The sequence below is a fragment of the Hyla sarda genome, chromosome 4 (genome assembly GCF_029499605.1).
Source record: "Hyla sarda isolate aHylSar1 chromosome 4, aHylSar1.hap1, whole genome shotgun sequence".
NCBI classification, from domain to species: domain Eukaryota; kingdom Metazoa; phylum Chordata; class Amphibia; order Anura; family Hylidae; genus Hyla; species Hyla sarda.
Window position 1 is genome coordinate 12,608,947 of NC_079192.1, and position 13,427 is coordinate 12,622,373.

Consider the following 13,427-nt stretch of genomic DNA (forward strand, 5'->3'; position numbering starts at 1 on the left):
TTCTAGTACCGCTGCGCTGCTGAGGGATGGCACTAGCACATCCTCCGGCTGTTGGACTTTTAGGACTTCTACTACCATCATGGACAGACTCTGCCCATGATGGGAGTTGTAGTCCAGGGGCTGAGGTGCAGATCGCACCAGGTCATTCTGCAGAGACCCGCTGAGATCTGCATTTATAAACTGTAAAAGCCGGTGGTTCATGCGTCTACACTGTGCACCCCGCCGGCTTCTATATACAGCTGTCATAATTCATAATCCCCGCCACCGGGAGAGGGGAGCTCTGATTGGTCAATAGCTATTCACCAATTAGAGCTCTCGTGTTCCGGCAGTGGGGATTATGAATTATGACAGCTGTATATAGAAGCCGGCGGGGTGCGCAGTGTAGACGCATGAACCACAGGCTTTTTATTTTAAATGCGGATTGCAGCAGATCATTCTCTGGGGACCTGCTGTGATCCGTCTGTCCATGATGGGAGTAGTAGTTCTAAAAGTCCTGCAGCCAGGGGATGTGCAAGTGCCAGCCTTCAGTAGCACCGCGGTACTACAACTACTCCCATCATGGGACAGACTCTGTCCCATGATAGGAGTAGTAGTCCAAGGGCAGAGGGACAGATCTCTGTTCACATTATGCGTTTTGCATAATGGAAACAGAGCCTTTCTGGCAGTGTGTTCCGAAACAGGGAGACTCCAGCTGTTGCATGATGGGAGTTGTAGGTTGTTGGAGGCTCCCTGTTTAGGAACACGCTGCATTATGTGCGCTCTTTTTAGGGGAGAGCGCAAAAAATGTACTAACCCATATTTCTTGTATTTCTTTTCTTCTCATTTCAAATACGTGAATGCGGAGGAATATGTCAGATTCGGTGGACTGCAACGATGACCAGCATTTTTTTTGAAATTTCAATAAAATGGTTAACGAGGGCTGTGGGGGAGTGTTGTTTTTAGATAAAAAATGTTTTCAATGTGCCGTGTTTTTTATAATTGAATTTTCAGGGTTAGTGGTGAAAGCTGTCATATAGACGGAATCCATTACTAAGCTGGGGCTTATTGTTAGCCCCAAAATCAGCTAACGCTAACCCCAAATTATTACCCCGGCACCCACCGCCACAGGGGTGCCAGGAAGAGCCGGTACCAACAGGCCCGGAGCTTCAAAAATGGCGTTCCTGGGCCTAGACGGTAACAGGCTGGTGTTATTTAGGCTGGGGAGGGCCAGTAACAATGGTCCTCACCCACTCTGGTAACGTCAGGCTGTTGCTGCTTGGTTGGTATCTGGCTGATACTTTCTATCTACAACAAACTTCCTACAAGGAGATCCTACCTACTTACCAACCAGACTTTCTACTTACTTACGACTTACTTTCTGTGAGGTGGTCCTACCTACATACCTGGCACAATCTTCCTACAACTGGGTCCTACCTACTAACCTAACTTCCTGCCTGCGTACCTACCTGGGATGAACGTCCTAAAACAAACTTCCTTACAGGCGGTCCTTACCTATCAACTAAGTTTCCTACCTACTTACAAAAAACTTCCTACAAGGGGTCCTACCTACCTTTCTACCCAAGACAGACTACCTATAAGGGGGTCCTACTTACTTGGGAAAAACCTTTTACAAGGGGGTCCTACCTGCCTATATGCCTACCTGGGATAACTTCCTACAAGGGGGTTCTACCTACCTTCTTAGGACAAGCTCTTTTTAACCCCTTAAGGACGTAGCTCATTTTCACCTTAAGGACACAGCCCTTTTTTGCAATTCTGACCACCGTCACTTTATATATTAATAACTCTGGGATGCTTTTACCTTTCATTCTGATTCCGAGATAATTTTTTTTGTGACATATTCTACTTTAACATAGTGGTAAATTTTTGTCGTTACTTGCATCCTTTCTTGGTGAAAAATCTCAATATTTCATGAAAATTTAGCATTTTTCTAACTTTGAAACTCTCTGCTTTTAAAGGAAAATGGATATTCTAAGTAAATTACATATTGATTAACATATACAATATGTCTACTTTATGTTGGAATCATAAAGTTGACATGTTTTTACTTTTGGAAGACATTAGAGGGCTTCAAAGTTCAGCAGCAATTTTCCAATTTTTCGCGGACCAGTTCGAAGTGGATTTGAAAGGAATTTATGTTAGAAATTCACCATAAATTACCCCATTATAAAAACTGCACCCCTCAAAGTATTCAAAATGACAGTCAGAAAGTTTTTTTTAACCCTTTAGGTGTTTCACAGGAATAGCAGCAACGTGAAGGAGAAAATTCAAAATCTTCATTTTTTACACTTGCATGTTCTTGTAGAGCCATTTTTTTTAAATCATTGCAAGGGGTAAAAGAGAAATCCCCCCAACATTTGTAACTTCATTTCTCTCGAGTAAGGAAATACCTCATATGTGTATGTCAAGTGCTCCGTGGGTGCACTAGAGGGCTCAGAAGGGAAGGAGTGACAATGGGATTTTGGAGAGTGAATTTTGCTGAAATAGTTTTTGGGGGGCATGTCGCATTTCGGAAGCCCCTATGGTGCCAGAACAGAAAAAAAAACACGGCATACTATTTTGGAAACTACACCCCTCATGGCACGTGACAAGGTGTACAGTGAGCCTTAAAACCCCACAGGTGTTTGACAACTTTTCGTTAAAGAGAATTTGTTTGGAATGGAAGTCGGGGGCCATGTGCGTTTACAAAGCCCCCCCCCCCCCCCCCCCCCGTGATGCCAGAACTGTGGACCATTCCACATGTGACCCCATTTTGGAAACTACACCCCTCACGGAATTTAATAAGGGGTGCAGTGAGAATTTACACCCCACTGACGTTTGACAGATCTTTGGAACAGTGGGCTGTACAAATGAAAAATTACATTTTTCATTTTCACGGACCACTGTTCCAAAAATCTGTAAGACACCTGTGGGGTGTAAATGCTCACTGTACCCCTTATTACATTTGTGTGAGGGGTGTAGTTTCCAAAATGGTTTCACATGTGGGGGGGTCCATTGTTCTGGCACCATGGGGGCTTTGAAAACACACGTGGCTTTCAATTCTGGACAAATTTTCTCTCCAAAAGCCCAATGGCAATTGTAGTGCGCCCGCAGAGCACTTTACATCCAAATGTGGGGTATTTCCTTACTCAGAAGAAATGGTGTTACAAATTGGGGGGGGGGGGCTATTTTCCTATTTCCCTTGTGAAAATGAAAAAATTAGGGTAACACCAGCATTTTAGTGAAAAAATATTTTTTTTTCATTTTCCAATCCAACTTCAACGAAAATGCATCAAACACCTGTGGGGTGTTAACCCCTTAATGACCACGGACGTAAATGTACGTCCTGGTTTGGTCGGACTTCCCGCACCAGGGCGTACATTTACGTCCTGTGTATGACCACGAGCATTGGAACGGTGCTCGCGTCATACACGGCAGGTTCCAGCTGTTACTAGCAGCCGGGGACCCACCCGTAGTGGCTGACATCCGCGATCACGTGGATATCCGCCATTGACCCCTCAGATGCCGTAAACAATACAGATCACGGCATCTGCGGCAGTGCGGTACTTTGAATGGATGATCGGATCGCCTGCAGCGCTGCCACCTGGCTCTGGCCGTCTCCCGGGGTCTTCTGCTCTGGTCTGCGATCGAGCAGACCAGAGTAGAAGAAGACCGATAATACTAATCAGTGCTGTGTCCTATACATAGCACTGAACAGTATTAGCAATCAAAGGATTGCTATAGATAGTCTCCTATGGGCACATAAAAAGTGTAAAATAAAAGTAGAAAAATGTAAAAAATCTAAAGTAAAAAAAAAGTGAAAAATCCCCCCCCCCAATAAAAATGAAAATTGTCAGTTTTTCCCATTTTACCCCCAAAAAGCGTAATAGTTTTTTATAAACATATTTGGTATTGCCGCATGCGTAAATGTCCGTACTGTCAAAATATAATGTTAATCATCCCATACGGTGAATGGCATAAATGTAAAAAATTAAAACATGTCCAAAAATGTAGCTTTTTTGTCACATTTTATTAAAAAAATTTATAAAAAATGATCTAAAAGTTTTATATATGCAAATGTGGTATCGATAAAAATTACAGATGACGGTGCAAAAAATTTGCCCTCATACCGCCCTATATATGGAAAAATGAAAAAGTTATAGGTGGTCAAAATAGGGCGATTTTTAGATTACTGATTTTGTATAAAAAGTTTTAGATTTTTTTTAAACGGTACAAAAATATAAAAGCATCTAGCCATGGGTATCATTTTAATCATAATGACCCACAGAATAAAGAACACATGTCATTTTTACCGTAAAGTGTATAGTGTGAAAACAAAACCCTCCAAAATGCGCAAAATTGTGGTTTTCATAAAAATTTCCTTTTTTTGGGGGATTCGCCGTACATTTTATGGTAAAATGAGAGGTTTCATTACAGAGTACAATGGGTCACGCAAAAAAACAAGCCCTTATATGGGTCTGTAGATGGAAATATAAAGGAGTTATGAATTTTAGAATGCGAGGAGGAAAAAACGAACATGCAAAAATTAAATTGGCCTTGTCCTAGAGGTGAAAATGGGCTTGGTCCTTACGGGGTTAAGGCTCACTATACCCCTTGTTATGTTCCGTGAGGGGTGTAGTTTCCAAAATGGGGTCACATGTGGGTATTTATTTTTTTGCGTTTATGTCATAACCGCTGTAAAATCAGCCACCAATGTGCAAATCACCAATTTAGGCCTCAAATGTACATAGTGTGCTCTCACTCCTGAGCCTTGTTGTGCGTCCACAGAGCATCAAACATCCACATATGGGGTATTTCCGTACTCAGGAGAAATTGCGTTACAAATTTTGGGGGTCTTTTTTTTCCTTTTACCGCTTGTGAAAAGGAAAGTATAGGGCAACACCAGCATGTTAGTGTAAAAAGATTTAAAAAAATTATACTAACAGACTGGTGAAGACCCCAACTTTTCCTTTTTATAAGGTGTAAGAGGAGAAAAAGCCCCCAAAATTTGTAAGGCAATTGCTCCCGAGTATGGAAATACCTCATATGTGGCCCTAAACTGTTTCCTTGAAATACGACAGGGCTCCGAAGTGAGGGAGTGCCATGCGCATTTAAGGCCTAAATTAGGGATTTGCATAGGGGTGGACTCGGATGCAATTGTTACAATTGGCTCCGTTATCAAAAATATTCTGCATCAGTGATTCCCAAACAGGGTGCCTCCAGCTGTTGCTAAACTCCTAGCATGCCTGGACAGTCAATGGCTGTCCAGAAATCCTGTGAGTTGTTGTTTTGCAACAGCTGGAGGCTCCGTTTTGGAAACACTGCTGTATGAAACGTTTTTCATTTTTATTGGGGGAGACAGTATAAGGGGGTGTATATGTAGTGTTTTTCCCTTTATTTTGTGTTAGTGTAGTGAAGTGTAGTATTTTTAGGGTACATTCGCACTGGCGGGGGTTTAAGGTGAGTTTCCCACTAGGAGTTTGAGCTGCGGCGGAAAATTTGCCAAAGCTCAAACATGAAGCAGGAAACTCAATGTAAACCCCACCCGTGTGAATTTACCCTGTACATTTACATGGGGGGGGGGTTGCGGCGATCACCGACAATTTGCGGCGATCACCGACATTGGGGGAGTCTTAGGACCTCCCTAGGCGGTGTGACATGCTGAACAGGCTAGCGGCGGGGGCCGAAATTCCCATGGGTTTACCTGCACACCCTGCGTCCTTAAGGACCCAGGATGCAGGGCACATGCATACACCCTGCGTCCTGAAGAGGTTAAGAGGGTGTTGCCTACCTGGGGCAAATTTCATACAAAGGGATCATATATACAAGGGGGCAAGCTACCTACAGGACAATCATTTCTATAGGGGGTAAGCTACCTACAGGGGGCAAACAACCTACAGGGGGCAAGCTTCTAAGGGGTCCTACCTACATAGGGAAAACTACCTTAGGGAGAGGACCCTACCTACAGGGGCAACTTTCCAACAGGGTAGTCCTTACTAAAGGGACAAACTGCTTACTGGCGGGGGTCCTACTTAGGGGCAAAGTATAAACATAGGGGAAAACTACTTAGCAACATAGTTTATAAAGTTGAAAAAAGACCAGAGTCCAACATGTTCAACCAATAACCCTAATGAGTCCATACTGAGTTGACCCAGAGGAAGGCAAAAAAACAACCTCATGAGGCTGATGCCAATTGCCAAATATTAAGAGGAAAACGTTTTTTCCCCAACTACAAATATGGTAATAAGAATATATCTCTGGATCATAGTTCTGTCCCGATAGACCTAGTATCCATAATATGCAATGTTATTACTCTCCAAAAATGCATCCAGGCCCCTTTTACCAAGTTCACCATGACCACCTCCTCCTGAAGAGAGTTCCACATTCTAACTGCTCTTACAGTAAAGAACCCTGTCTGTGCCTGTGTAGAAACCTTCTTTTCAAAGTCCTTTTCCATGTCAGTCATCCCCAGTCTTTTACCATTTAGTACGTAATTTCAGCCTGGATTTTTCCTCCCAATGTGCATTACCCTGCATTTATCAGTGTTCTACCTCATCTTCTGCTTCTCAGCCCAAACCTCCAACCTATCCAGATCCAGCTGTAACAATGCACTATCCTCTATTGTGTTATCTAGTATATACAGTGTACGGTCCTCTATTGTATTATCTACTGTACACAGTGTACTGCACTCTATTGTGTTAACCACTTTACAGAACTTAATATCATCTGCAAAGAGTGATACTCTACTATTTAAAACCTTGACAAGGTTGTTAACAAATATATTTAAAAAAATAGTACCAAAAGGTGACCCTTAGTGGGCCCCACTAGTAATAGTCTCCCACTCAGAGTGTGTTCCATTAATAACCACCCTCTGTGTGCTATCATCCACGTACACAAATTCTACCCCAGCCCAATGCTTCTCATTTTATGTACTAACCTTTTATGTAGCTCTGCATCAATTGATTTGGAAAAATCCAGTTATAAGACATCCAGCGATTCCCCCTGGTCCAGTCTGGAGCTCACCTCCTCATAACAGCTGATCAGGTCAAATTGACAGGACCGATCTCTCATAAACCCATGTGATAGCATCTCTTAGAAAACCCTCAAACAATTTACATCACAATGGAGTTTAAATTAACAGGTCTATAATTCTCGGGGCCCCTTTTTGCCCTATTTTAAATATTGGCATCACATTTGCTATGCGCTAGTACTGGGGAACAGTCCATGTCCCTATAGAGTCCTTGAATATTAGAAATCTGTCTATTATATTACTTAACTTCCTTAGAACACAGGGGTGAATGCCATCTGGAACTGATGATTTGTTTATTTTGATTTTTTGTATGTGGCACTGTACTTCTTTCTGGATTAGACAGGTGACCTTTACTTCTTCCTGGATTAGACAGGTGACTTGTACTGGGGAGTTTACCTTATCTGGTTGTATTTTACCTGACATTTCATTTTCCTCTGTGAATACAGTGGAGAAGAATGTGTTTAATATATTTGCTTTTTCCTGATCCCCGTGTATAATTTCTTCCTCATCACTTAAAACTTTAGAGGGCCAACACCTTCATTTTTAACCATTTTAGTATTTATATTAGTGGGGGTCCTACTTAGAGGGGGCAAACCACCTACTGATGAAAAATACGTACTGGGGAAACTTCCTACAGGGGGTTCCTGCATACTGGGGATACCTACCTACTGGGGAAACTACATACTGGGTGCACCGACAGGTCATATAGAAGGGCACCTAACTAATAGGAAAAACTACCGATCTATCCAAAAGGCGGGTAAGGGGGGAGCTACCTACTCCTCCCCAACCGACCTACACACCCCACTAAATGGTGGAATTATTACTGTTTGGTTATTAAAAAAGGAAAGTAAACAACTCCGGTCACAGATGATGTCACCTGTGGGTCACTGCATGTCACTGCACTGTAATATACAAAGCTATCAGTCAGATATATAGATATATAGGTATTGAGCATTGCTTCGTTTTTAGCCATTTTTGATCTCTTGTTGAAAATATTTTGGTTGGGGTTTCCCACAATATCTTTTTCTGATGGGTGCCCCAAGCTAAAAAAAAAAAAAAAGTTGGAAAACATTGGTTTTGTTAGTGAGGAATGGATATGGGGACCCATCATTATTATCTCATTTCTCTAATCAGATGTTACAAGACCCATTTACTGTACCTTTATGCTGAATCCACTTGCTGAGGTCCCAGGAGGACATTCCTGTTTAAGCCCCCATTCACCCAAATCACCGCCATTGTCAACTGAGATCCAAGTGCCTTGGGCCAATGTTGTCTGTATTAGCAATGATATCACAAGTGGGAACAACATCTTCTGGACTGAGAGATCAGGTCAGCTTCACAGAAGTAGCTCAAAGTGAGTGGAGCTGTAATATCCCAGCCTGATTTTATAGCCTAGAGGGAGTAGTCCTCCCTCAAAGAGTAGAGTGTTGCCTACAATAGGCGGAGCCAGAAGGCAAACTTTTTTTTTACATTTTTTTAGGAGAGCTTCAATGCAGATTTTGTTCCCACTGGGACATTGCATGGCCTATAAGGAGTCATTTACTCCATCACTAACATGTATCCACAAAGACGACCTTCTCTTGTAGACCCAGTTAGTCCATACATTTAAAGAAGCATTACATGAAATTATTTTCCTTTTAGTTATATAATGCAGCATAGGTTATTATTATATAAAAATGGGGAGGTTTTTTTTATTTATTTTTTTCAATGCTTTTATTTATTTTTCCCTATTTTTGGTGATGTGGCAGGCATAGATAGTCTCCATTTTGGTTCACAGATTCACAATGATGTGTGTTGTGTAATGAAGCCTACATGTCCCATGAATCCTCTAGCTTTGGGTGGGGTATTTGATTATTGCACCTTGTCATTTTATTTAAAAAAAAAAAAAAAAATTCTGACTTTTGGGGCCTTCCATTTCCACACAGTGCACTTTTCTAAATTTTGTAGGTCCATACTATTAAATACCCAATTGATATAAGATTTGTATAGATTTTGTTTCATTTTACTACTTTTAAAAAATTATAACTTTTTGTACAAAAATTAGTATGCTTAAATTGTCCTCTTCTGACCCTATGACTTTTTTATTTTTCTGTATACGGGGATGTGTGAAGGATCATTTTATGTGCCAAGATCTGTAGTTTTTATCGGTACCATTTAAAAAAAAAATTTGGTGATGGAACATTTTGATCGCTTTTTTTATGATATATGAAGTGACCAAAAATATGCAATTCTGGATTATGGTATTTTTTTACGTATACGCCATTGACCGTTCAGTTCAGCTAACATTATATTTTAATAGTTCATATATTTATGCATGTGGTGACACCATGTATGTTTATGTTTACTTTTGTTTACAGTATTTAATTAAAAAAAACAGATAAAGAGGTGATTAAAACTTTTATTAGGGAAGGGGTTAATTCCAATTTATTACCTTTTTTTTTTTTTTTTACACTTTTTTCTTATCTTTCTGTAGTCCACATAGGGGACTTTTACATGAAATCATTACATTGTGTACACTGTTCAATGCTATGCCATTACATAGCATTGATCAGTGTTATTGGTCTGCTATGGCTGACTGAAGCCTCGAAGCACCGATCAGAGGGCAAGGAACCAGGTAAGAGACCTCCCACTGTCCTCTCAGCTAATCCGGATGCCACCATTGTCCCGATCAGCCTACTGAGCTAGCCGGGATGTGTTTTCTCCCATTTTAGATGCTGTGAACAAGGTTGATTGTGGCATCTAAAGGGTTAATGCCAGGCATCAGCCTGATCAGTGATGTTCAGTATTAGCCATGGGTCCTGGTTGCTGATAGCAACCAGGACCCACCGGGTATGAAGCCTGCTCAGATCCTGAGCGCGCTTCATATAACCGGAGGAGGCACTGGACATAAATATATGTCCATTGTCCTTAAAGGGGTACTCCTCTGCTCAGCGTTTGGAACAAACTGTTCCGAACGCTGGAGCTGGCGCCGGGAGGTTGTGACGTCATAGCCCCGTCCCCTCATGACTTCACACTCCGCCCCCTCAATGTAAGTCTATGGGAGGGGGCGTGACAGCCGACACGCCACCTTCCATTGACTTGCATTAAGGGGGCGGGGTGTGATGTCATGAGGGGTGGGGCTATGACATCACGAGCTCCCGCACCAGCTCCAGCATTCGGAACAGTTTGTTCCAAACGCTTAGCAGCGGAGTAACCCTTTAAGGGGATAACAAATATATATATTCTGATCCTATATAGATGACAGCAGCAATATACAGATAGAGCTGGAGGGGTATAACTACTATATATCCTGAGCCCATAGAGACAGCAGCAGTATACAGATAGAGCTAGAGGAGATGTGTATAACTACTACATATTCTGATCCCATTGGGACAGCAGCAGTATACAGATAGAGTTGGAGGGAAGGTGTATAACTACTATATATCCTGATCCTATAGATATAGCAGCAGCAGTATGCAGATAGAACTGGGAGGGGAGCTATTAAACTACTATGTATGCTGATCTATATGACCTATATGATATAGATAGCATATAGATTCCATATAGATAAAACAAATTGTGCTGAGTGTGCATGATATGGGCAAAAAAGAAAGACAAGGTAAAGAGAGAAGTTGCTGATTTACTGTATACAATTATTATGTAGTATTCAAATAATAACTTACAGCTAACAACTTATAATGCATTAAAATGAAGGAAACATCAAAGTAGAATAGAGCGGTGATTGATGGCATGGTGGTACGGAGGAGACCTCTGGCAGGCATTATAACTAATTGGACCATCACAAGTCGCTGCCACCACCAAACCTGAGGACTACGATCAGACCAAGGAATCTCATGGATCAGTAGGAGTGCATGGACATTGCGGTCCCCATAGACAGCAATGTGTTATGCGCATATTCAGGCGGAAGAAAAAGCAAGTTCATTCTCTCTGCGGAGGAATCTTTAGTGGCGGAAGCTTTGCCGCTGAAATCTTGTCATGTGCCCTGTGCATCGGAATCCGCAAAGTAAACCCGGCCTAAGTGAGATTATTGGTTTTATACTAGAGACACAGGTGGTCTCCAGTCCATACACCTGATTTCCTTTATTCTTTTAAGGGTTAATTATCATTTCAGTTTCATCACTATATTAAGCTATATACAAATACTGGGCTATAATTCTTTTCTATAGCCCTGACCCAGTGATATCCAGTACATTAACTTCAGTGTCCTGATTCATCAAGTAAAACAAAGAAGTTTTACTACAGTGGACGCCAAATATTCCTGTGATTGACGGCCCTACGGGTTTCTCTTTGTCAGGTCATCATGGACCATGTTAGTAACCTGGATTTATGAGAATCATAAGACTTGTACGGTGTTAGCCCGGCATTGTTGTCAGTCAGCTGACGGTCCTTTAATAAACATCCGGCTGACATCAATACAGAGCCTACAGTGCACCTGTATTGTGCTCCTCATAAACCAAGGCTGCCAACGTAACCTGTGATGACGTGGCAAGGAGAAACATGTAGGACAATACATCAAAAGATTAAAGGGGCACTCCACTGCTCAGCATTTGGAACAAACTGTTCTGAATAGCCCATAGCAACTCATAGCAACCAATCAGATCGATTCTTTCCATACAGGACTCTAAAAGTGAAAGAAGATCTGATTGGTTGCTATGGGCAACTGCCCCCCTCTTCCTCTAACAGGTTTTGATAAATCTCCCCCTCTGTGTGGAGCGCGTGTTCTATGTTATAGAGGAGAATGTAACAACTAATGTGTATGAATGTAAGGGCAGCACTGTTGTAAACAGGTTATTGTTTATTGTAATGATCCTAATTATGGCAAAGAGGTTTATACTCCATATTCTACACCCGCCCTGTATGTGTCTTCTCTCACCCAGGTGTGTCATATACTGTACATACAGCAGCACTATAGCTGCTAAGAAGGATGAGGAGGAGACGGACTGAAGTATATAGGTGCTGGAAAAACACCCCAATATTTCATGGCGCTAACCTGATAACATAAATTTGGAGTGCTCGTTCCCAGTGGATACATAGAAGGGGATCCTCTAGCACATATCATATAGGGTCTCCTATTATAGCATCTGATTTTGGCCCCCAGGACAGAAGGGTCTTGTGATTATTTCCCATTACTTTCAATGGCCCATTAGTCTATACCCCCCTCCATTACTTTACTGACAATGCAGTTCCCTGGAGATTGGAGTTCTGCACAGATAACAATACACAAAGGAATGGAACCAAACAGGATGGGGACTTCTCTCTCCAAGTAGAGATGTCACGAATTGTTCGCCGGCGAACATAGCTTGTTCGCCGCACCGTGCGAACATATGCGATGTTCGATCCGCCCCCTATTCGTCATCATTGAGTAAACTTTGACCCTCTACCTCACAGTCAGCAGACACATTCCAGCCAATCAGCAGCAGACCCTCCCTCCAAGACCCTCCCACCTCTCGGATGGACTCCATTTTAGAATCATTCTGAAGCTGCATTCGTAATGAGAACAGGGATAGTGAACCTGATCCTGATTTAATAGGGAAAGCTATAGCTAGGTAGTTTATTCAGGGTCCACTACACTCCTGAAGGACTCATCTGATCTCTGCTGTAAGGACAGCACCCAACAAAGCCCTTTTTAGGGCTCAAACATCAGTCTGCATTTTTTCCCCCTGTGTAATCTAATAGCGTATATTGTGCCCACTTGCCCAGTGCCACCAGTCATGTCTGGTGTCACAATAGCTTGCATTTAAAAAAAACAAAAAACTTTTTTGACAGTAATATAATAGCAGTCAGTTTCTTTCACACGTGTGTTTTGCAACAGCTGGAGGCACCCTGGTTGGGAAACACTGGTTAAAAGGGGTACTTTTTTTCTTTCAGCCAACTATAGTATTCAGTGTCCACAAAAGTCCGGAAGGACTCATCTGATCTCTGCTGTAAGGACAGCACCCCAAAAAATCCCTTTTTAGGGCTCAAACATCAGTCTGCATTTTTTTCCCCTGTGTAATCTAATAGCATTTACCTGCCTGGCAGCGTGTGTCGCAGGCTCACAGCATAGTCTGTGCCCACTTGCCGAGTGCAATTTATTTTAAACAAGTGACCACATCAGTGGTCATTAATACCCTAAATTTACCATCCACTGAATTGATATTAAACGTAAAACATAACTTTTATTATTCTGCCTACTAATTAAAAACCCAACAATTGGTTTCTCTATTGTGTGCTCAATGATTCATATTATTGTGAGAGACCTAACTATTGTTATTTTAAAATTCAATACACATCGCCCCCCCCCCCCCCGACGTTTCACCACCAACAGGTGGCTTTCTCAAGGGTTTTTGGGCAAATGGCGTGTAAAGGAGCCGAGCGTGGGGTTTTATAACCTCCCCTGTATAACGTCATCAAACAGGATATCATCAAGAGGTTTGTAACC

The 13,427-nt window shown here is 42.0% G+C and overlaps 1 protein-coding gene across 1 annotated transcript in view; it reads right to left on the bottom strand.

Moving 5' to 3' along the window:
* Window positions 1-13,427, bottom strand: part of LOC130367252 (vitelline membrane outer layer protein 1 homolog) — a gene marked incomplete at its 5' end in the record, with an annotated part of 259,043 nt that overhangs the window by 32,869 nt on the left and 212,747 nt on the right. The window lies entirely within an intron of this gene.